At 59.9% G+C, this 23480-nt stretch overlaps 1 protein-coding gene across 1 annotated transcript in view; it reads left to right on the forward strand.

Annotated features, from left to right (window-relative positions):
- The first annotated feature begins 6076 nt into the window (after positions 1–6076).
- The window catches only part of NACC2 (NACC family member 2), a 65464-nt gene continuing 48060 nt past the window's right edge, over positions 6077–23480 (forward strand). The window contains exon 1 of the mRNA XM_033122465.1: positions 6077–6203. The gene's annotated coding sequence lies outside the window, so the exon portion shown is untranslated. The remainder of the gene's footprint in view (positions 6204–23480) is intronic.

Below are 23480 nucleotides of genomic sequence, written 5' to 3' on the forward strand. Positions count from 1 at the left end.
AGAGAGAGTCTGGGGGAAGGACCAGGCTGGGGAGGGGCAGAGGCCCACCGCTCTGGCCTGGTGCGAAGTCACTGAGCACAGAAAGGACAGAGGCCCCCCCAGCCCTTCTCCATTTTGGCTGCCCCGCCCCCCACCACACCTTGTCCCCAGCTCCTATTCTGCAAGACAACCGGACTCTTCCATCAGAACACAGAAGCTCAGCGTGCTCCTTCTCATACGGGGTCCGGTCAGCCACTCCACCGTCTGCAGGGGAATGAGGGCTGGGACCCCAGGAGCCTGTTGCCAGATCCCCTGGAGGACAAGCGGGGTGCAGTGTGGGTTAATGCCCCCCAGCAAGGCCTTGCAGGGGTGTTGGGCACCCGACCTGCACACTGTGCTTGCTTCAGAGCGAGCACAGCAATGGCACCCAAAAGAGCCACCAGTGACCCAAGGTGTCTTGAGTCCAAGGCCACAGAGCTCCTGCAGCCCACATGTCCCCAGAGGGGAGCAGAGGGACTCTGGGGGGATGTTTTGAAGGGGGTGGGTTGCCCTGTCTGGGGTTCTCACTGATTCTCCAGGATCACGTCACAAGAATGGAAATGGCAGTGGGAGGGTCCCTGAGCCAGCAGCCAGGGGCCACCTGCCTCCAGGAAGCTGGGCTGCAGGCCAATTTGTTGGTGGTTCTTGGGGGGCAGGGGCAGGGCCCTTTAGACCCACAAGCCCCAACAGCACCTTCCCATGGTTTCACCCCTAACGCAGGAATCTCCACACAATGCCGCCCTGCGGGCTGGCACCTCGGCTCGTCACCAGGGCTCGATGCGCAGGATCTAGGGCTGGTGGGTGGCCCGTGAGGCCCTGCCCGTGTCCAGAGCGGTGTGAGGCACGGGCAGGTCTTAACTCCCTTGGCCCAGGAAGCCGCCGATGCTCCCCTCAGAGGCTCAGCAGGTGCCACTTGGGGTCCTGGGCAGACTGGGGGGGGGGCAGTGCTGCCTGCCCAGGGTTGGTCACAGGGTCAGATCAGGACGTTTTAGTATTAAAAGAGGTGGTGGCCTCAACTTGAACCCTGGGGCTGGGGATGGGACAGGCAAATGCCAGCTGCTAAACCGAGGGCCTGACTTCCAGCCCTACTTAGGTCCCAGAGGCGTGGGGGAGGTTGAGGGCGCGCTCAAACCCTGACCTCAAGGGGATGGCCCGGGCTGCTGGCCCCCCTGCACTGCCTGGTTGGCACAGAGCAGGGTCCTAACAAAGGGGCGCTTTGTGGGCTGCTGGCGTATGGCCCCAAACCGGGCGGCTGCGCCTATCCCAGAGCTCCACTGGGGGGTGGGCAGAAGGGAGCTTTGGCTCTTTTGACAGCTGCCGGGTCGGTCGGGGTTGGGTCTTTCATAACTGCCCCTGCTCCTGACACCTGCAGAAAAGCCCCCACGGCTCCACCCCACACAGGCTGAGGAAGCCCCCCCCCCCCCCCCCCCGGCAGCTTCTGATGGTGGATTGGGACCCTAAGTCTGCGGGAGCTAAAACAGATTAATACGTTTCCTCCCACCTCCTAAGTTCTTCTAGCTGGTCTAATAATCACAGAGACAGATTAGCAGGAGAAAATCAGTTTTAACGCACGTGCATGGGGAATTCACGTAGCATGAAAATCTAGAGGCAGCGAGGGAGGCTACCCTGGGCTCTATGACATTTTGGACACGGGATAAAAGGGGGGTTGCGGTCTCATTTCAGAAGTGAGATGGGCGATCACAGGGAGCTGAGGAAAAGTGGAACACACATGGCAGGGACATGCTTGCTGGGCAACCCGGAAACACTGGGGAGTGGGGCATCTAGCTACCAGGCCCTGCCCCAAGGCCCCCACTCACCACATTTAATTCCAATTAGGCTCAGGTGAGCACCCGAAGACCCCCTCCTGCAGCAGCCTTTGCACCTGAATCTCTTGGGTAGGAAGAGGAAGGCTCAGAAAGGTTCTTTCTGAGTCTTGTATCTTAATAAACAGCTGAAATATCAACACCCCAAAGGCAGCTGCAGGGCGGCAATACTTTGGTTTCCTTCAAGCCGACGGGTCCCTTTGCCCCAGTGAGGTGCTCGTTGGAGGATAAGAGGCTGCTGCATGTGAAGGCCGGCCATGTCCCCAACGGCCTTTCCATGCCCTGCGCCCCTAGCAGGGAGGCCCTGGGTGCCGTGGGCTCCTGGCCAGGACAGGCCGCCAGGATGCTGGGCGGGCCTGCGACCGCTGCAGTCTGTTCTCAGCATGGCAGTCAGAGCCCAAGGTCTGACCCTGGGTCCCCTGCCTGCCGCTGCCCTTCCTGCTGACCAGGTACCTGGACACTGAGGATGGGAATGAGGCACCAGAACTCAGGCAGGTGGTACAGGGCTCTGGCACCTTGTCAGCGAGGGCACAGCACCCCTCAGGCTCCCATTCTCTGCAGCTGTGCCACGCACCCCATTGGGCCAGCGATAGGGCAGTGAGCAAGATGGGGAGCCTGTCCCTGCAAGGGCTGTGAGGGTCAGAGTGGATGAGTGCCAAGGCTGGGTCAGGGAAAACCGAGGCAGTGGCCCGGTCTGGGAGCCTCACGGTCCAGGGACATCTGGGCAGAAACCCAAAGGAAGTGAGAGAAGAAGCTCAGGGACACTGGGGGAAGAAGGTACAGGCAAGTGGGAAAGCAGGTGCCAAGGCCCCGGGCAGAGGCTGCCAGCAGTTGGGGGAACCCACGCAGAAACCAGCGTGGCTGGAGCTGCAGAGGTGGTGAGCAGGGTGAGTGTGGCCTGGGGGACCAGGTCCTGACACCTGAAGACTAGGGCTTGTGTTCTGAGGAGGGAGGGAGCTGAGCAGGGGAGGGATGTGTGCTGCCATGTTCAGAAGCATCTCTGTGCTGCTGAGTGGTGACAGACCCAGGCAGGACAAGACAGGGAGGTGGGGGGACCAGGTACGGGGCAGCTGCAGTCACCTGAGGAGAAGGGGGTTGCACTAAGAGGGTAAGAGGGAGCTTTATACCCGAGCTGCCAGGCTGGGGGACAGACTGGATCTGTGGTGTAAGAAAGGTGACAAGGAGAAGCCCAAGGCGGGGGGTGGGGGGGTGGGGGGGTGGGGGGGTGGCCTGAACTGCTGGAGGAATGGAGCTTCCAGAAGGATGAACTGCCACGGAGGTGGGGGGAGCAGTTCTGTGGCTCCGCTTGGCCATGTCACGTTTCAGATGGCCGTCCACCGCCCAAGTGGACAGGTCAAGGGGGCAACTGGCTAAGTGAGTCTTGATGGGCCTTAATCCTTCTAGCCTTGGATGGAGGAAGTAAGCCTCTTGCCAGAACTGACGCAGCCGTACATGCAGACCTACCCTCCCACTGCATTCAGTGCGAGGGACCGTGCACCCGAGGTCCACACACAGCCCTGGGGATCCCAGCCCACAGGGTGGGAGCCTCTGAACGAGTGGTGCCCAGGAGCACAGTGCAGCCGGCAGAGTTTGGCTGTGTGGTCGGGACGGTCTTGTCAGGGTCACTGTGAAAATGACTGACTGTTGTGGACACCGGAGCCCACAGCTCTCTCCCCATGGGAGCCCAGCTCCATTTGGTTGCTTCTCCGACAGGTCTCACTGAGCATTCAGCCATCACAGGACCTCAGCAGCGGCACCTGGCAGGGAACCAAAGTTTTCCACCATCTAGGGGAGGACAGACAGATAATCAGGTGAAAGCATGGCTGCCAGTACACCCAGAGCCCCACCCGACACCCCACCTTGGTGGCTCATCAATTTGCAGATTTATGTGCCTTCACTCTTCTCTCCAGCTGGATGTTCTCTGAATAAAGGGGGGGGGGGGAATTAGGCCTTAGGCCATGGAAGCCCAGGACCAGATGCCTGGTTGGGCCTTCCTGAGTGGAGAAAACCCTTGTCGGCATCTCAGAGGGGCTGCGGGGCTAATTGGGTCTCTCGGGAGGGGACTGTGGCCTCTGGCCTGCGTGTCAGCCAGCAGCCGGCTGACTGTCATGGAGCGATGGAGCTGGGCAGGCGCCACGCGGCCTGGGTTCAGGTCCCGTCCTGCCCTGCCTGCTTGGGGACCTGAATGAGTGAGCCCTAAGCTGACTGCATTTTCTTCCTAAGCTGCATCGTTCTCACCAGTAAAACAGGAATAAAAAGAGAGCTAACCTCACAGGATCACGGTGAAAATTAAGTTAGATAACGCGCAGAACACAGCAGAGGCCTGGAACTTGGAAGGCGTTCAACATCAGCGTTTAAAACGTGCGGGTGTAGGATACGAGCACAGCCCCCCCCACACCCCCCCACACCCCATCCTCACCCTCGGGGGACAGGTTCTGGTTGTCTTTTGTCTTCTAAAAGCTTTCCTTTTCAAATGTCCTTCATTAAGGAAGAAAGAATTTCATTAGTATTTAGAGAATCAAAGTGATAAGTCAGGTTGTACTAATATGGGAGCCAACTGCCCCCAGGCCTGTCCTCACCTGGTGTGGTGACACAATCACACCTCCAGACCCTGTGTGAGTTCCATCCACACAGCGCCCCACCCTGGCCACGGGAGGACCTCAGGGCCTAGTGGGTGGCTTCTTGGGGCCTGATCCCTGGGCTGGAAGCGCTTAGCCGTCTGCCTCTGCTCACATGTGTCATTTGTAGAAGCCTGGATTGCCAAGGGGCCCCAGGGTTTGCATCACTGAGATCCTAAATAGCGGGGAGGAGCCAAAATCTGGGGCTGCTGAACTTCAGGGGTAGGGGTGGGGGGCAGGGGCAGGAACCCGCTACCCCCACCTGGCCCCAGAACCTCTGCTGCTGGTCCCTGTGTGGAGCAGGCTGCTGTGTGGGCAGGTTACCTGTCCCTCTCACCTTGCACGTCCTGGGCTGGAAGCACACGCCACGGACAGTGTCCAGCGGATGGAGTCCCCCCAGCACAGTCAGGGTGCCCTGAGGTCTTAGAAGTGGCAGTGGGCTGGGCTGAGGGGTGTGGGACCTGGGACCGTGTTTAGGTGTAAGAGGGGTTCTGAGGGCACACCCGGAAAGACCTTGAGGGTTCATCCCTATCCCCCAGAGGGCAAGGGGGATGTTTCCTGTGCAGACCCTCAAATTGGGGTTGGGGGTGAGTCTACAACCAAGGTCAGGACCTAGTGTGAGGCTGGGAACTGAGCTTCTGACCTTTGTCCTAGGAATGACCTTGGCTCACTGTCCTGCAGGGCTTTAGCCTCTGACCCCCAAGGGGCCCAGAATGTGCTCTGGGAGGATGGGCAGGCATCTTGCTCTTCCTGTGAACCCCCTAATTCTAGGGACCCCAGGCTCAGGATCACTGGACTGGTACCGCCCCCATTTTCCTGGAGGACCCTTGTGAGGAGGAGGGAGCTTTGGAGGACCATGGCAGCCTGTCCTGACTCCAGGACCCAGGGTAGGGTGGGGCGACAGAGGAGTGGCGTTTGCGGGTCCCTTGGGGTGTGCGACCAGTTTTATTTATGCACACTTGTTTTAAAAACCGCACCTCTGTTCACAGGCGGGTGGTGGGAGTGACCAATGAGCCAGTGCGCCCGGATCACGCCGGGCCTGAAAGCAGACCGGGCCGTGTCTCCGCAGCTCGCACTTCCCGGCCCTGCGCAGGAGACGCAGGCGCCCCGTGGTTCGCCCGAGGGCGCTCCCGCATCCCCGTTTTCCAGGGCCGGCCCCGGCGTCAGTGGCGGCGGATGCCGCGCACCCCTTCCGGCCAGCAGTCCCACTTGGCGCCGCATCCCGGAGGCTGCTCGGTGCAAACGCGGGGCGTGGCGCTCCAGGCCCCGGGGGAGGCGGGGGCCGGGGCTCCGCGGGTCCGTGCGGGTGCCGCAGGGCCGGGGAAGCTGTGGGTCCGAGCCGCGGTCCTAAAGTGCCCGGCAGCCGAGTCTGGCCCCGACCCAGTGCCCCGCGGAGGGTCGGACGTCCGGAGCTCCGGAGGGCGGCGCTCAGGGGAGTCGGGGAGCTGCCGCCGCCCACCAGGCCCGGGACCCTCGCGTCCGGGACCCCTGGCCCAGCCCCCTCCCCGCCCCTCCCCGGGACCACCCTCCCGGGCGTCCACCTGGCGGCGAGTGCGCGCGCTCGCCCGGCGCGCTGTCCCTTTAACCGGCCCGCGGCGCCTCCCCCGCGCGCCCCGCCCCGCGGTGCGGCCGGTGCTGGGCGAGGCCGGAGAAAGTCCATGTGAGCGGAGCGCGCGGACGCCGGAGCACTTCCTGCCGCCGCGGCCGCCGCTGCCGCAGGCCGGACCGGGCCGGGCGCCCGCAGGTACGCCCAACTTGACGCCGCGCGCCGGGGTCGCCGCCGCACTTCCCCAAACTCCGCGGCGCCGGCCGCCCGCGCTGCCGCAGTGCCCGCCGCCGGCCCGCAGCCCAAGTTCGCGCTGCGCGGCGGCCGGGCCGAGGGAGCCGCGGGGCCCGGGGCCTGGGGAGGCGTCCGGATCCGGGCCGGGCCGCCCCGCCGCCCCCGAGCGGGCAGCCCGGGCTGCGCACGACGGGCAGACCCCAGCCCAGGGCGTCTCCCCTCCCGCCGGGCTTCTCCAGTCACTCGTCGTCCACACCGCCCCCCCCATCCCCGCGCTGGGTGGACGGAGACCGTCCCTCAGGGGTGGGGAGGCCGGGTGTGTTTGGCCCCGGGCCAGGGCCGAGGGGACACACACCTCCCTCCCTGGCGGGGGTCCGACGCGGGCCGCGCGGCTGCGCATCAGCCCGGCCTTGCGCCTCTCCCTCCTGGTCCTGGCGGGCCCCCTTCCGGGGGCGTCTCTGGACCCGTTCCCCCCCCTCGTGCGGACCCAACCTGGGAGAACGTGGGGGCGGGCTGCACAGGGGGGCCTCCCACCTGAAATTCGCTGCTGTGTGCCTGCGTGGAAGCTCTTGGGGCCCAAGCTCTTTCTCCAGGAAAGCTCAGAGGTGAGCTCCGAGCCTGCTACCCACTGACCGCCTCCTCCGCCAAGGCCAAGGCCAGGGCAGGCGGCCCAAACCTGTCGGATGGTGTGGGGGTCGTGAGGTCAGAGGTCACCTCCATTCTTCTCTTGGGCTCCTCGGAAGTTTGGTCTTGGGGCTGGCCATTGCCAACTCCACCCTTAAAACCTGTGGGTTTGCGGTGTGGGTCGGTCCCCTGGAGCTGGGGTCAGGCCATTCCCACAGCCGCCATCCTCCCCCCCCCACTGCCCCCAGGGCCCCTGATCTGAGATGTTTTGCCCACATGGGCATATGGCTTCTTCTTTCTAGTGGTATTTTTTGGGACCCGTTGGGCACCCAGCCGCGGGTCCTCTGGCTGCACATTGTAGCTGAGTCCATTCTGTGTGTAGTAGGGGGCTGGGTGGGGAGGCCTGAGGCAGCTCTTCTTCCTGCCCTCCCTGAGGTCACCATTTGGTAAAGCACACGCCTGTGCCCCCATCCTTAGCACCACCCCCACCTGCTCTGTGCCTGTCTGTCTGGTCCACCCTCGGTCTCTCTCCAGGTCTCCCCTCCTTTTCCCTCCCTCCGTCCAGCCTGTCCAGATGATGACGGTGGAGTACAGCGGTTCTCAGCCAGCTGATTGTCTCTGTGCGAGGTGTTAGTAAGACTCACAAGGTCGCCAGGAGGGGCAGCTTCCATGAATGGCCCCGTTTTACAGATGGGGAAACAAGGCTTGGCAGGAAGGATTAGGTGAAGGGTCAGGCAGCTGCCAGTCCTTCCCTCTTCCCACAAACCACCTTCCCCCTCCCTGTGACCCACCGAACTGCTCTGTGGTGTCTGTCCCTCCAGGAGGCCTGCGGGCATTTCCCTGTGGGTCATTCTGTTGTTGGATGGCACCTTGGCTGGAGCCTGAGCCAAGGAAATAGAAGGAGGTGAGACGCAGGGCGACTGGCCCCCTGATGTTTCTGTGAGCCGGCTGGAAGGAGCACAGAAGTAGAACAAGATATCACTTGTCACCTTTCCGTGGCCAGAGGTCTATTCTCCGTAGTCACACCCAGGGCGGGGACGGTGCTGGACGAGGTGTCTGATGCTGTGCTGGCCGTGTCGGGCTCCGTCCATCCCCGGGAGCCATTTAGAGCCTCCTGAAGGCTGTGTGAGGGTAACTCACATTGGAGCAGCCGACCGCCACTGGTCTGCATGGAAATACTTCCGGGCTCTTTCTCACAGATGTGCTCAGAGGGGCCCTCTCTGGGAGGTGGGCTCATGGGTGACATTTTACAGAACCCTTTAAACCTCTCTGTTTTCCAACTAAAACGTGAGTGTGCATTATTCACGTCAGAGGGACGATGACAGGGGCCTTCGCAGCCTGCATTCCTCTTGCCGGGCTTGTGCCATGGGCTGGGGGGTGCCCAGTACCCCTCGGGGGACAGAAAGTAAGCACTGTGACACTGATCCTTTCAAGGATATTCCCAGACTCCCCTCTGACCTCCGACGGGATGCCCAGTTCACAGCCACTGCCCGCCCCGGCCTCCGTTGCATCAATTGGGTCAGATCTTAGCCACCTGAGGCCTCATTCTCTCCACCCGTGGCAGCACGTCGTCTCCACGCCTCCCCTGCAGCCCGCCCCAGTCTGCCCCTTCCATTTCCCCCTGTGCTCTCTTGCCGGGGCTCGGCTCCGTCCTGACCCTCCCTGGCTGTGTTGTCCACTGGGCTGCAGGAGTGGCTGAGCCACCCTGGCTGGGGGCAGTGTGGTGAAGTGTGAGCTGGAGCCCAGGTCATAGCCCCTTGCTCCAGAAGTCTCCAGCATGTTTCTGGTGAGATCAGGGCCTTCTGCACAGCCCCCGGGTAAGGGGCATGGTTGGGAAGTGTTAGCTGGCCTGGGCCGGCCTCATACCTGCGGTCAGCACCCCGAAGGAGTGCCCTGGGCCCGGGAACTCGGGGCTGGCCTTTCAGGCCTGGTCTTTTGAGGGGGAGCAAAGCCCTGTGGTGTGGTGCCACTGGGGGACGTAAAGAGCTTGTAAAGAGCTTGTAAAATCGGGGTGGGTGTGGGGTCTGCCTGTTTAGAGCTGGCTCACTTGGGCCTCTGCCTGTGGAGTCTTAGTGCCACTTGTCCCTGGGAGCTCTCCGTGCACCTCCTTCCTGCATGGCATGCTTTTCCAGGCACCCCTGGGTGCTCCCTGAAACAAGCAGTCTGGCCCGCAGGTGCTGCCAGGTGGGGCTGGAGCTTGTGGTTAGAGCCAGAATCTCTATGTGGGTCTGTACCCCAATTCAGAGAGGCGTGGCCTGCACCGTGACCCCTGGGTGAGGCCTGTGTCTCTCCCCGCCCCTCCCCAGCCTTGGACCCCAGGGTGCTGTCTGGGGAAAGCACTGGCCTAACGAGGCCTGAGGAACTGCCTACCTCTCGTGCAGGGCGGGCATTCTGTCACCTCTTCTTCTCGTTTAGCGAATCCTCACTCTCACCAGGCCTGGCTCTGGATGAGATCATTAGCAAAATATGCTCCTGGGCTGGCCGCTGGGCTCCCCCACTGTGTCACCTGCAGCTGCTTGCAGGGCTGGTGGCTGGCCTTCCCCTGCGGGGGGCGTCTGGCTTTTCAGGTTTTGAAAGTGGGTGCCTGTGGGTGAGGGTCTCTGAAGGGAGGAGCGGGGTGGACAGCACGGGGTCTGGAAGTGTTTGGGACGTGAACTTTGGAGCATGGCTCCCTGGTGGTCTGTGGTTGGCATCCTCAGGGTGAGGGCAGCACCCATGAGGACAACGGGTCCCATCGCTGCCGGCCTGGAGCACATCTGCACAGGAGAGGGAATCTGGGCTCTCCAGGGTCGCACCCAGCCCACGGCTGTGGGCTTGGGTGGGCTGCTTGCCCTTTCTGAGCCCTGGCCTGGCCTGTGTGTTGTGGTGTACTTAGTGGCTTCCTTAGTTTGGGCCTGGGAGGTGTTGGTGAGCAGGACCAGCCTGGGGCCTCTGTGTAGGATGGGCTTGGCCTGGGGACCCCCTCAAGATACCCCCTCCCAGGAAGTGGGCTGTGGCCAACGAGGGGCGAGTGCCCCTTTAAGGGGAGGCTGCTTCTCAGTGTGCAGGGAGGATGGAGGCATACTTTTCTCTGAGGCAGCGTCTCTGGTCCCATGGGGAGCAGAGGCTGGCTCTGGGTCTCTGAAGGAATCTTTCCCCTCCCCCTCGGCCCAGTGCCTGGCATCCAGGAGGGCACACGGCCATGGGTGGGCCGGGAGCTTCTGGGCCCTGCCCAGCGCCTGCCTGTGTGCCTGGGAAGCAGGCAGGGCCGGGGGCGGGGACCACAGGGGCCTGAAAGTGTCCATATATAGTCACTGGGGTGAGCAATGAGCTGGTCTGCGGGGCTGTGTCCCAGGCACAGGGCTGGCCGGCCCCTAGGCCCAGCCACCGGGTCCCTGAGGGCAGCCTGCATCTGGGGGAGGGGGTGGTGCTGAGGGAAGCTGGATTTGGGGCAAAGTGTCAGATATAGCAGCAGGCACAGGCTTAGTGCTGTAGGAGTGTTTGTTGATTGAAAATAAAAATTTCCTGGGCCCTTGGTAGTCAGAATCAATGTATTTCTGGAGACAATATCTTTGAAAATTGGAGGCAGTAATGTGTGGCTGCCCTGTCCAGGGCCATCTGGGGCCCCTCACTGTGGGTCTTGGGGGCGGGATGCCTGCTTGTCTGCAACCCCAGCCCTTGCCCCACAAAATGGTCCTCTTATTATGGTGGCACCTCCAGATGTCCCCTCCCCATCCCCACGGTACCAGGGGCTTCTGGCTGGTATTTCCAGGGTTCCTCTGGGTCATCCGCTGTGGCTGTGAGTCCCCATCCTGGCTCTTGGCATCTACCGCTCAGTGCCCGGTCCTCACCTTTCCCTGTCTCTGTGCCTAGAAGGGAACAGTGACCGCCTTTGCTGCATTCCTGACTTCTGTGCTGTTAAAAAATCACAATGTTAACATAGTTTTGCTCATTTAATTTAGTTTCCATTGCACTGCTAAGCGCCTTTGTTAAATTTTGTATATTGATACTTTTTGTTGTTGTCAGCAGTTTTTTCTTTCTTTTTTTTGATATAAAGCCATTAGGGTGAGAGAAGATTAAAAAGATACATTACAATTAAAATGTTAATGAAATCTGCATCATATAACTTTTGAAACCCTTTAGGCATTAATCTTGCCTGTGTCATGTCCATTAACTTTGGCTATTCTTATTCCACACTGACCCCTGCTGAGAGATTTGGGCTATAATTGGATTTTTTTTAATACAAAAAGAAAAAAAAGGCTTTTAAGAAAATAGAGGTTGAGTGGTGGCCTTGGCTCCTGAATGTAGAGAAAGGAGAGGCGTGGAGCAGGGGCGTCCTCTGTCGGGCTCCCATCTGAGTGGGCGGGGCGTCCCTCCCAGGCCCTGGGCCGCCTGCCCCTGGAGCTCCTGGCCTGGTCCTCTCTCCTTCCCAGTGGTTCCCCGTCCCTCCATCCACATGGACCCTGCCTCCACCCTGTGGCCCCAGGGGCACCAAGTGTGATACGAGCTCAGTGCTGGGTCTGTATTCTTTCAGGCCACCTGCTCCCATGCCACAGTCGTGGTGTGGGTGTGCGATGAGCCCTGATGTGGGGCAAAGGGGTGACATCACCCCCGGCCAGGCCTGAGGTGGAACATGGACATTCCAGTGGAACTAGAGCCGAAAGGATTGAGTTCTCAGGCTTCTGTGTCCCCCACGTGTCGCATGGAAGTCTGGCCTCGTGGGTGCTGGGATCTTGGGCGTGAGGCTGGGGAAGGGGGAGCCCCCCTTGCCTATCCCCAGGGCACTTGGGACCCCGGCATGAGCGGGCAGTACACGCCCTGTGCACTTCTCAGCACAGACTCACCTTGGCCGTGGCCGGAGCCAGTGGTGGTTCAGACCTGGGCAGTGCCCTCGTCTGGGCGAGGCTCCGGCAGTGGGGGCGTGGGTGGCCTGTGGCCTGTGGTGTCCGGGTCTGGCGGCTGGCTGGGCTTTGGTGGGCCCCGCTGCTGCCATCACAGTCATCACGCTGGGAAGCTGGTCAGGTGGTTGGCAGTGGGGCTGCAACAGACAGATTTCATGTCTGTGTGTTTTAGCAACACCTTTCTACAAAGGGAAACATAATTTAAAATATGATTACTTAGTGTTGTAACAGCCGCCTCAGCGCGCCACGCTATGGCTATGTCGAGATCATTATCAGAGCTTGATATTAACTTGCAAAGAATATTATGCAAATTGCCCGCTGGAAACCTTCTCCCAGGATGTGTGTGGGGCGCGGGGCCGGTCCCTCCAGGAGTGACACGGTCCCGGACCCACCAACCAGTGGTCCCTGGGCTGAATCTCAGGACACTGTCAGGAGTGTATCCCCTGCCTCCACACCTGGCCTCATCCCTTGTCTGTGGCAGGGGGTACATGGGAGGGACACGGGGAGGCTCTGAGCAAGGAGAGAGCCGGTCGGGCTTACCTGAGGTCAGGTGTCGTTAATTCTGACGGGCTCTGGCTCTAACTGGACCTGGGGACTCATGGGCTCCCAGTGCTTGTGTGTTGGTCCCCGAGGAAAGGACTGAGGTCACAGCCCTGGCCTCCCAGTGCTGCTGCTGACCCTGCTGACTGACTTAGCACCTGCCTTTGCAGCTTCCGGAGCTGGGGCAGCCCCTGAGGGAGGTGGCAGCCGTGGGGCGTGGACTGCCCCTCACATCCACGACCTCTGGGACAGAGGCAGGGGGGCCGAATGCGAAGGTGGCTCCCTCCGTTATGAAGAGCGGTGCCCCCCACATAGCCCCCTAGCTGTTCTGATTGACGGGGGCTGCAGTCTCCCAACTTTAAGATCCCTCCCGAATGTCCCCTCTGTCCCACCGTAACAAAAAAGTGCGACAGAACAAGTTTGGGGTAAAAATGCCTGTGACCCTACACAACAGAAGCACTGTTCCTGGGTTCTCAGGAGCAGTGTGCACCTGGCAACCATAGAAGCCGTGGGTACCCCAGATACTCGCACCCCAGTGCCGGCTGCTGTCGGTCCTCTGTGTCACACACCCGCACTTCTTGTAAAGCTGTCGTGAATGGCGGGGTCGGGGTGCAGTGCCTGGCGTGAGGTGTTGCCCCGTCCCAGGGCAGGGGGAAGAGCCTCACTTCTCAGGGCAGCTCAGGCAGGAGGCAGACACAGCTCTGGGGACCCTGGGACCGGATGGGGCCTTGACAGCTCCCAGGATCCTGTTGGGACCGTCAGCCAGGGCCATCTTCAGCTGAGCGCCGCTGCGCACAGAGCCCGACTTTGGAGGGAGTATTGTCTTGTGGTTTGACCCCCATTCTTCACTGCATGCTGTGGGGTCCTGGGCCAACACTGAAGCCTCCTTTGGCCTCAGTTTCTCCACAGGTGAAGTGGGAGAAGCAGACTCTGAGCTTTGAAGGAGAAACAGAGGTGGGGTACATCGCACTTCTCGTCACCAGAGTGGCCTCCAAAAGGCCACCTACGGGCTCTGTGCCCAGCCACACTGGCTGGAGGCCTGGGAGGGGTCCCCATCTGCTTCTGCCCTCTGCGACCTGGCCGTGCTTCTCCCTTTCCCACAGAGCCCTTCCCTCTCCTGTTGTGGCTTCACCCCCACTGTGTAACTGCTGCTCTGGGGGTTCCCATGGGGTCTGCCAGCTGCAGGAGGGCAGCGATGTTTATTTCCCTCTGAGGGGTGACAGGCTGGCAAGAGGGCGTGAGCCTGTGAGCACCCTGGCGTGTTGAGGGCAGTATCAGTGTCTCGGGACCTGTATGTCTGTAAACCTGGGGCTTAAAGCAACAGACATTTACTCTCTCACAGTTCTGGAGGCTGCAGGTCCAAAGTCAAGGTCTGGGCAGGGCTGGTTCCTTCTGGGGCCTCTAGAGGCAGATCCTTGCCTCTCCAGCTTCTGGTGGTGCCAGCCATCCTTGGTGTCCCGTGGCTTGTGGACGCATCACTCCCATCTCTGCCCCCATTGTCACATGGCCGCCTTCCCTCTGTGTGTGTCCAAATTTCCCTCTTATAAGGACACCAGTCATGGGATGTAGGGCCCCCCCTCATCCAGGGGGAGGTCCTCAACTAATCACCTCTGAAAGACCCGATTTGTAAATAAAGTCCCATTCTGAGGTTCTGGGTGCACATGAATTTGGGGGAACCGTATTCAACCCAGTGTGGTGGGCGTCATGTAGAAGTCCTTTCGTGCCTGCAGGGGGCTGTCTCGGATGTGGGGCTGGCCTTGCTGAGATGGGGCCGTGTGGCTCAGCCTTGTACTTGCCCAGGAAGTGGGCAGCCAGACCCACGGCGGTGTGCCCTGCGGAGTGGGAAGGGCCAGTGTAGGCCAGGGAGTCTGGGATGAGCTTTGTTCTCAGGAGCTGGGGTGCAGGGCAGGAAATGGGGCCACTGATGGAGGAGGATCTTCCTGAGACCGTGTCTGTGGTTACGTAAGTTTGGGGACAGGAGGCAGAATTTGTGTTAATTGTCGTAACCCAGTTTAGTGGGTAATGTCCGTGTCATGTGAAGGGACCAGGAGAGGAACAGCGTGTGGTCACAGTAGAGTCCCCGGGGCTGGGCCTGGCTGCTCGCTGGACCCAAGCTGCAGCACAGACTTGGGCCTCCGTGCTCTTCGAGCCCTCCCTTCCCGTGCCTCTTCCATGCCCCAAGAGGAAAAATAGGGCTGCGAAATTCAGGGAAGTAACAAAAAATCAGGCAAAGAGAAAACAGAGTAGAGCTCCAGAGAGGTGGGTGGGTCCCCAGGACAGGTCTGGAGGTGGGGGTGGGAGGGGTGCCAAGGAGTTGTGCCGTCCATGGAGTCCAAACAAGCCCAGCCTGGGTGGGGGGGGCCCTGCCACTCACCTGGGACTGTGAGGAGCAGCGGCTGCAGCGGGCTTGAGAGCAGGCATGTCAGCAGGAGCTGTGGCTGGTGGGATGGGCCATGGCCTCTCCTGGTGGGGGAGCAGAGTCCCCTGGGTCTCTCCCATTCCTCCCCCCAGCTCTCCAAGCCGAGCAGACCAAGCTCTCACACCCCACCCCACCAGTGCAGACGACCTGTGGGCTGGACGACAGGCGGGAGTCCGGAGGTGATGGGGGCTGGCCGGCTGATGTGCTCTGGGCCTCTCCTCAGATGCCTAATAACCAGGAAAATGGAAAGCACCTCACGCAGCCCTGGGAGTCGGTGCCCAGCCTGATTGGGGGACTTCTGGTTTTCGGGGTGCTCTCCTGATATGGTTTCTGTAGGGAGGCAGGCAACGAGCTTCTGCCACTCAAGCCTGGAGACTAGCTGCTGAAGGCTTTTACTCCGGCCAGGGATTGGGGCACGGGTTCCCCAGGATCAGGCACTCTCCTCGGGCTGGGGGCACGGTGACAGTTTCCTCCAGCCCGAGGGTCCCGAAGGTGGCCCAGCCGTTATGTCACAGGCGTTCTGTCCAACAGTGAGTTGGGTTGAGGAGCACGGGCAGCTGGGGAGATTGGTTCTGATGTCAAAGGAAAAGGTAAAAGGTGAAAAATATGAATTTACAGGGAAACTGCATGTACTGAACAAGGAACTTTTTCCAGAACCGTTTGAGAGTAGGTTACCCCACGGTTGCCTGCTTCTCAGGCTCACGCGGCCCCAGGGGGCACCGTCACCGAGACCCGGGCAGTCCTGCTGGGCGCCCAGCGGCCCTCATCCTGCCCTGTGCGTCCTTTGCAGCTGGAGGGTTGGATGGAGTCTGTGTTCCAGGCACTTGTCCGGTCGACTTTTAAAATGTTAATTTAAAAAAATTCTAGTTACTTAACATTGACCATCTCAACCACGTTTCGGTGCCAGCTCAGTGGCATTGGGCGCAGTCACCCTGTCGTGCGGCCACCACCTCCCTCATCTCCAGGACTTTCTCGTCTCCCCAAACTGACACTCTGCCCCCATTGAACACTCACACCCCTCCCCTCCCCAGCCCTGACCCCCATCTACTTCCTGTCTCTGAATCTGACTCCTCTGGGGACCTCCTGTGAGGGGGTCCTGCAGGGTTTGTCCTTCTGGGACGGGCTCGTTTCACTGAGCAGTGTCCTCAGGGTCCGTCCATGTGGTAGCGAGTGTCACGACCTCCTTCCTTTCAGGGCTGTGATGCTCCACTGTGTGAAGGGACCACAATTTGCTTCTCAACCCCTCTGTCAATGGACCCAGGGTTGTGTCCCCCTTTCGTCCTTGAGTATAATGCTGTTGCGGATGTTGTGTGCTCAGATTCGAGTCTTGTTGTGTCTCAGGCTCCTTCAGTCTGGAACATTCTGTGGTCTTTCCTTGGCTCTTGTGACCTGGACTCTGGAGTCCTGGCCAGTTTTGCAGGATGCCCGAGGCTACGTGGTACATAGCAGTGTGTCTCGGGCAGTGACGTGACAGCCTTGTGACTGTCCTGTTGTGGGTGTCACGTCTAGTCACTCGGGGCAATTTCTGTCTCATGCTGTGTTTCCTTAACAACCCCTGGCAGCTGGGCCTGTGGTCACGGTGGGGAGTGTGCGTAGCGGGGAGAGTGGACAGGCCACACTGGACCTCGTGTGTGTGGAAGGATTTGGGCCTTGGGCCCAGGCGCGGAGAAGCTCTTGAGTGGTGTGTGACGAGGGACCTGAACGAGTGATGCTGGAGTCATATTGGAACCAGCTGCTCTTGGACAGGCAGGTCTTGTCCTGGCTCGGAAGTGGCCATGTCCTTCCAGTGTCCTGAGTGTAGAAGCCCTGAGCCAGGTGCTGGGCTGGCGCTGCTGCCACTGTCCCTGGCTGGCTCTTCCTCTGGGCTGTGGGGCTGTGCCCAAACTGGTGTCCCCTTCTGCTGTTGACAAGCGTGAGGAGAACTGGGGGTAGGAGGCACGTGGTTGCCTCAGACCCGGTGCTGCTCCGGGCCACCCTGGTTCCTGGTGGACCTTGCCTGAGTCTGAGCAGATCTGTCTGAAGCCAGAGGGTCCCCCTTCCCTCTGAGCCAAGGTCAAGGTCAGGGTTGGTGGGATGGGGGTTGTGTGTTTCCTGGGGCTGCTGAAAAAGCGGACCACAAACTGGGCATCTAAGAAGCAGAAATTTATGCTCTCCTGGTTGAAGTCCCAAATCAAGGTGCTGCAGGGCCATGTTCCTCCGGAGGCTCAGGGGAGGGAACCCCTGCCTCCCCCGGCCCCCGGCGCTGGGGTATGGGGACTCCTTGACTCCTGGCCATGTGGCTCCCACCTCTGCCTCGTTCTCACACGGCCTTCTCCTCTGTGTCCAGATTTCCCTCTCAGGAGGACACTGTCGTTGGATTTAGAGGTCACCCTAAATTGAGTAAGACTGCAACTTGACTGGTTTCACCTGCAAAGACCCTAGTTTCACATAAGGTCACATTTTGAGGCTCCAGGTGGACGTGAATTTGAGGGGGAGCCTAGTCAGCCCAGTACAGGAGTGAAGGCCAAGTTGTCCACCTGCCCTGGGCCCTTTTGTCCGTGGCTGCTCCCCCTCCCTTTGTCACCCCCAGTCTTGGAAGGAATGGCCATGCTGTCTCCCTGAGCAGGGAGATGTCCGGTGTCCTCAGTCTGCGAATGGGTCCCCCGACCTTCTGACCTTCCGTCTGCTGGGGGCTGGGGAGGGTGCCATGACCTGTCTGCTGGGATGGCTCCATTCCCGAGTGGAGGACGAGGGGCGCGAGGCTTCCAGCCCAGTGCCAGAAGGGCTGGTGTCCACGCGGGGTTCTCTGTCAGACAGGAGGGTGTCAGCCAGATCCCTTTCATGTCAGCAGTGTGTCTGATGGGGCAGAAGTCATAGCAGCCGTAAAACACACAGGATCACTCGTCTCGCTCTGAAATCTGACAGGATGGAGGCTGTCAGCACGAAATCCTAGTCATATCGTGGGCCATGCATGGGGGTAAAATCAGCAAAATAAAATCAGCTGCTTATGGAAAAGGTCGTCTGGTTTTCTTTGTATGGAGAAGGAAAGAAGCAGACACCCAGGGTTAGTGGCCGCCAGTGGGACTGTTCTGGCTCCACGCCCCCGACCCTGCAAGCGCTGGGGGCACACAGGGTGGGGGCCAGGGCTGTGCAGTGGGCCGGGCAGTTCCACCCACTGGCCTGCCTGTGGGGTCTGGAGATCCCAGGAGTTGGATTGGGGTGCCGGCTGGTGGCAGGTGGGGGCCTCGCCTTGGCTCCGTTTTTGTTTTGTTTGTGACTCTGAGGGCCGAGGCTTGCATGCTTCGTTGGTGAGGGCGTCCCAAGGCAGAGTTTGCATTGGTCGGCATTCCCCAGGGAGTCAGGCCGCTGTACCCACCATGGATAGATACCTCACAGGTACCCGTGTGCTAGAGGTCCCGTCACCAGCTCGAGGCCATAAGGCAGAGGCTTGGTTGGGATGGCACCACTGGCTGCTCCGCCGTCATCAGACCCCTGTCGCCCCTTTTAGGAGAAGCCCCTTCTCTCCCCCCATCCATACAGGGTGTCCTGGGTCATCCTGGTCTTGTTTTGTGATGAGCTGGCCCAGAGCCGCTGGCAGGTCACACCAGGACTGAGGGTCTCTGGAGAGTATCACCCCCCCACACTTCATGGAAGGGAAACGGCACAGAGGGGTTGGTGGCAGAGCAGAGCGTGGTGTGGGGACATCCATGCCCCCAGATGGTTTTCTTAGGGTTGCAGGGTGCTGCCCTAGGTGGGGCTGGGCTGGGCAAAGACAGCAAGAGCCCAGGCAGCTGTGGTCCCCAGCTGCTCCCAGCCCTGACCTCACCCTGGCACTGCCTGCTTACCTGGGCCAGGTGCCTCTAGGTAGAAGGAGCCCTGGATCAGGACGGCTCTGCCAGGGACCAGAAGGAAGGAGCAGTGCCTTCACGTCCCGGGCGGGGGTGAGGTGGCTGCCCCTCCCAGGGCTCCTGGGTGTTCCTCAAGGTTTCGATTCCTCCTTGCTGTGTCTGCACTGCGCTTTCGTAATAATTATAACGGAACGGAGCCACCGCGCGGGCTTGTCAGAGCCCCGGCCGCTGTGATTACATTACAGGCACTGATTTCCAAGAAATGTCACGGGGGAGTTCGTTAGAGCCGGCGGTGCAGGCGGAAGCCCCACGATGCGTGCTGTGCCCGTGCTGCCTTCCGATGGACGGACGTGGGCAGAGTGGCGCCTGAGCGCCGCTCCTGCTGGGAAGAGGTGCTCACAGGCTTCCCCATGTGCTGACCTGTCCCCACCCCTGCCCCCACTGCTCCACCGGCCGGGTCGCCTGTGGGAGTGATGTGTCCAGGTCCAGGTTCACACGCTGACCCCCTGAGCTTGGAGCCCCTGGCGGCTGGCTGGCCCGTGTCCACCCACAGCCCTTTCTCTGCGTTTCCAGCAGCCGGGGGCCCTGCAGGTCCCAAAGTGGCTGTGTCGTTTCCCAGTTTTGTTTGCTCACCCTCCTTGGGGACTCTTTCCTGAGCTCCTCGCGGGTTCTGGAATTTATGAGCACAGATGAACATATTGTTTCTTTTCCCGGAGATGATGTGAGGTCCTTGACCCCGGGCTGTGGTGTCCCAGATCTGCGCTGCTCTGTCACCTCCATTCCTGCGAGCGGCCGCCTGCAGGGTCAGCCATCCCCACGCCTCTTGGAGGGCACAGGGGCTGGCCCTCCTAGGCCTTCCTCTGCTCACACTGGCTCCCGCCCAGGCTGATGTGGAGACGGCCTTCCTGGGGCTGGGTCACGTCTGCTTGTGACAGAGCGAGAGCCCGTGGGCCCTCCCAGTGCTGGCCTGGCGCCCAGAGAGCTGTCCTCCTGGACGTGAAGAGCATAGCAGTGTGGTCACTTATTCTGAATTTAAACAGTCGGCCTAACACGAGTGCTGGAAATATTGACCTCTCACTGACTTCCGGCCCTGTCACCCCAAAGGGCGTGTCTGCAAGGCCGTGCAGTGGGTCAGTGTTGGTGCCACCCTCTGGCCGCCCGGCTCAGGCGTCTGGTGGGTGTGCTCTCCGGGGCCCCTTCCTCTTGGAGTGTCAGAGCCCTCCCCGCCCTGCGTGTGTCTTGAGAGGAGACCCCCTGACCTGGTCCACCTCCCCCCCAATAAGATAAGTGACAGCATCACACCGTGTCCTCTGTTAACTAAATTCTGTGCCACCTGGACTGGAGGCAGTGTACGTGCTGAGGTGGAGTTGACATTTTTTAAGACCCCACTGCAGTGAGCTGAGGTGCGGGGGAGCTGGCCATGCAGGTCCCCTGCAGAGGCTCCCATGGGTAGATGGAAGGGATGAAGGGTTGCAGCTGGTGGCCTGAGGGCTTTTCCACTCCACCTGTGCGTGGACCTGGGCTTCAACCTCTACCCGCGTTATTCTTCCAGTCCAACCAGAGGTGAAGAGGGCAGCCCGGGGGTCCCCAGGCTGCACCTTGACAGGGTCACAGCCTGAAGGACAAGGGAGCCATGGTGTCCTGGGATGCAGGCTCTGCTCCACCTGCCGCCCCCCAAGGTCCAGCCTTGTGTTGGTAGGGAGCGTCCCCTGCCTAGAAGCCAAAGCTGACGCCCTGCCAATTCTGTGGGGCTGCGGCAGCTCACGTCTGGGGAGCCGGCCGGCAGCCTCCCCCTCGCTCCCCTTGTGGGCTCCACTCTCACCCCTCCCCCTTGTACTCTGGCCGCCTTTGGCCAGGACAGTCACTCAGACAGTCAAGTGAGCAGTTTCCAGGTGCTGGGCCCTAAACTAATGGAGTGTGCACTTTATTTTAAAAAGCCATGATTGAAGTCAAATTAACATATTTACCTTCAGTGCTCCCAGGGGATCGCTAGGGAATTGGAGAGGTGCGACAGTGGCTTCAGCATGTGGTGACAATGACAGGGATGGTGGCACCCAGCAGTGCTGGCTCTAGTCTCCCGGCAGCTTCCCCCCCTGCTCCCCGGGGCGGAGACTGGGTGGGGGCTGCACGCTGCCCCCCAGGCTGCTGGGACCAGGACTGGTGGCCCTTCTGAGCCCGAGCCCCCGCCTCCAGGCTTCACTGACCCCCCACGTGGCTGACCCCTGGTGCTCTCCCTCTTGCTGGCACTGGGCTGGGTCCCTCTGGCCTGTGTGCCCAGCCAGCGTATGGCCCAGGAGCACTTTGGCCTGGAGTCCTGCCTGTGGACGAGGCCGCAAGACCCAGGTTCCTGGTCCTGGGCCAGTGAGCAAGCTCCGGTCTGCTCTGAGCCTCAGTTTCTCTGTTTGTAAAATGAGGTGATGCTGTTTCTCCTGAGCTTTTTAAACTCAGGAGAAATGGACAAGCTATGTAGGACCTGGGAATTTAGGCCATTGACACAGAGCTGGGATTAGTTAGGGACCCCCCCCCCCAACATGTATTTCTCATGGAAACGATTCTGAGGTCAAAGGGACTGAGGTTTGGGGGACTTCAGGCTGAGGGGAGTGAGGGGCTGGGGGCCGTGCCTGGGCCCTGGATCTGTGGGCGAGCCTTGTCCCCCACCAGCCTACCCCGCCCCGGACCGTCAACATCTTGGTTTTGAAACTTGAGCATAGATTGCTTAGCTATAATACTAAAATTTTATAATCAAAACTAATAATAGAGTGCTGTTGTTTACCTTATTTTCTCCTTAGAAGAGCACGCATTTGTGTGATGGAGTGCAGTCCAGTGCTTACACTCCTCGTTCAGTTCTCAGACTGCTTTCGCTCACCTTTTATCACCGTACAAGTGGATATTTTAAGCACATGTGGCGATGCAGCCTACAGAAAAGTGCACAGATCCTAAGTGCAGGGTTTCATCCATTTTTATGCAACCCACACGCCCAGGGGAGTGGGCTGAAGGGGAAGGTCAAGGTCAGGGTGCTGCCCCCAGACACCCCTCCCCCCCACATTCTAGCACCCAGAGGACTTTGCTGTCCTTGGATCTCATGTAAATGAATGGGGTCTGGCCTCTTTTGCTCAGTCTTGGACTGGCAGGTGTGCAGGTGTGTCCTGGGGACAGGTGGTATTGGAGAAGGACCTTGGCAGGTGTTCCGTGGGGACTCGTCCACTTTTTCAGTATCTAATCTGTCATTGTGGGCCCTTGGGTCCTTTCTGCTTGGGTCTATTATGGCACCCTCTGTGCGGAAGGATCAGGGTGAACAGCTGGGGCAGGAGCTGCACACGGGTGACCCCTCAGAAGATCCTCCCGGGGCCTCATTTGCATTTCCCTGGTGACAGACACCCTCCCGCCTTTCCTGGCCTTTGCCGTCTGGATGTCATGTCTCATGGGTGCCTGTTTGAGCCTTTTGCCTCCCGCCCTCCTGTCCGATGTTTCTGTTTCTTCATTGACTGTAGGATTCTTTACCCCTGCTCACTGCGCATCCTTTCCTTTACAGGAATCGCAAATGCCTCCTCCCTCCTGTCGTCCTTTCCATTCAGGGGCGCACTTTTTAGTGAAACAGTTTATCGGCAACTTCCTTTGTGATTGATTGGTCCTGTTTGGGAACTTGTTGCCAAAGGACACGTTTCTCTTCTGTTCTTAAAGCTTGACGCTGGTGCCTTTCACATGTAGGTCTGATAAAGTAAACTTAAAATTTTAAATTGTGGTAAAAATAGATAACGTTGACCATCACAGCTACATTTCAGTGCCAGCTCAGTGGCATTAGGCACAGTCACCCTGTCGTGCGGCCACCCCCTCCATCATCTCCAGGACTTTCTCGTCTCCCCAAACTGACACTCTGTCCCCATTAAACACTCACACCCCTCCCCTCCCCAGCCCTGACCCCCATCTACTTCCTGTCTCTGAATCTGACTCCTCTGGGGACCTCCTGTGAGGGGGTCCTGCAGGGTTTGTCCTTCTGGGACGGGCTCGTTTCACTGAGCAGTGTCCTCAGGGTCCGTCCACGTGGTAGCGGGTGTCAGGACCTCCTTCCTTTCAGGGCTGTGACGCTCCACTGTCTGGACAGGGAAGCTGGCTCAGAGCATTTCAGGAACTGAGTATTTATAGTCATTGAAGAAAGAATTGTGGACTCCGATTGTTCAGTTGGCTGCAGAATTGCTTAATGGTCCACAGGAAAGGAAGCCTTTGCGCTTCTCTTTGCTACTGGACAGAAATCACTTGCAGCTCTTTGGGTCACAAATCTAAGCGTTAGCATGTCACAGAGGCTGGGATGCAATCAATATCACATAGCAAAAGACACGTGTGATGTAATCCCGGTGGACCTGCTAGACGGTCCTGTGACACAGGAAGGGCACGCAGTCTCCCTTTGCCATATTTCCACGTTTTTTTTCATCATTTTTAGCAGCATCCCCTTGTGATCATACATGGTCGCCAAATGTAGTTGTAAAAGGTGGGTTTCGTTGTGTTCTGTTTCATCCTTGCCCCAGCAGATGGGGCCCTGGGTGTGTGGCCTGTGGCTCCAGAGCTGTGGGCCCTGGGCCGCTGGGAAAGCTGGTCCCCTTCTGGCTGGCCAGCTCGCAAGCACGTGTAGGTGGCGGTCAATGGCCTCGATGGCTGCAGAGCTGATGTGTTTGCTTTCCCCAAGTCATGTCCGTGGGCTCCCACAGCGCTGCGCCCAGGTTCTCAGCTGCACAGTCAGCTTGTCTGGCTCGGTGAGGGGGGTAAAAGACGCCCAGTTCCCAGCGGACCAGCGTCATAGCTGTATTGTCTGCTGCGAGAGACAGGGCTCCACAAGTAGGTGTTTCTGATCCTGTGGCTAGGAGAAGGCACGTGTGTGTGAGCATTTCCTGTGGTTTGCAGAAGCCAGTCCACAAGGAAGACTAGCGATGACCCAGAAGGAAGAGGAAGTGTGTCC

Source organism: Rhinolophus ferrumequinum, chromosome 12, assembly GCF_004115265.2.
Source record: "Rhinolophus ferrumequinum isolate MPI-CBG mRhiFer1 chromosome 12, mRhiFer1_v1.p, whole genome shotgun sequence".
NCBI classification, from domain to species: Eukaryota; Metazoa; Chordata; class Mammalia; order Chiroptera; family Rhinolophidae; genus Rhinolophus; species Rhinolophus ferrumequinum.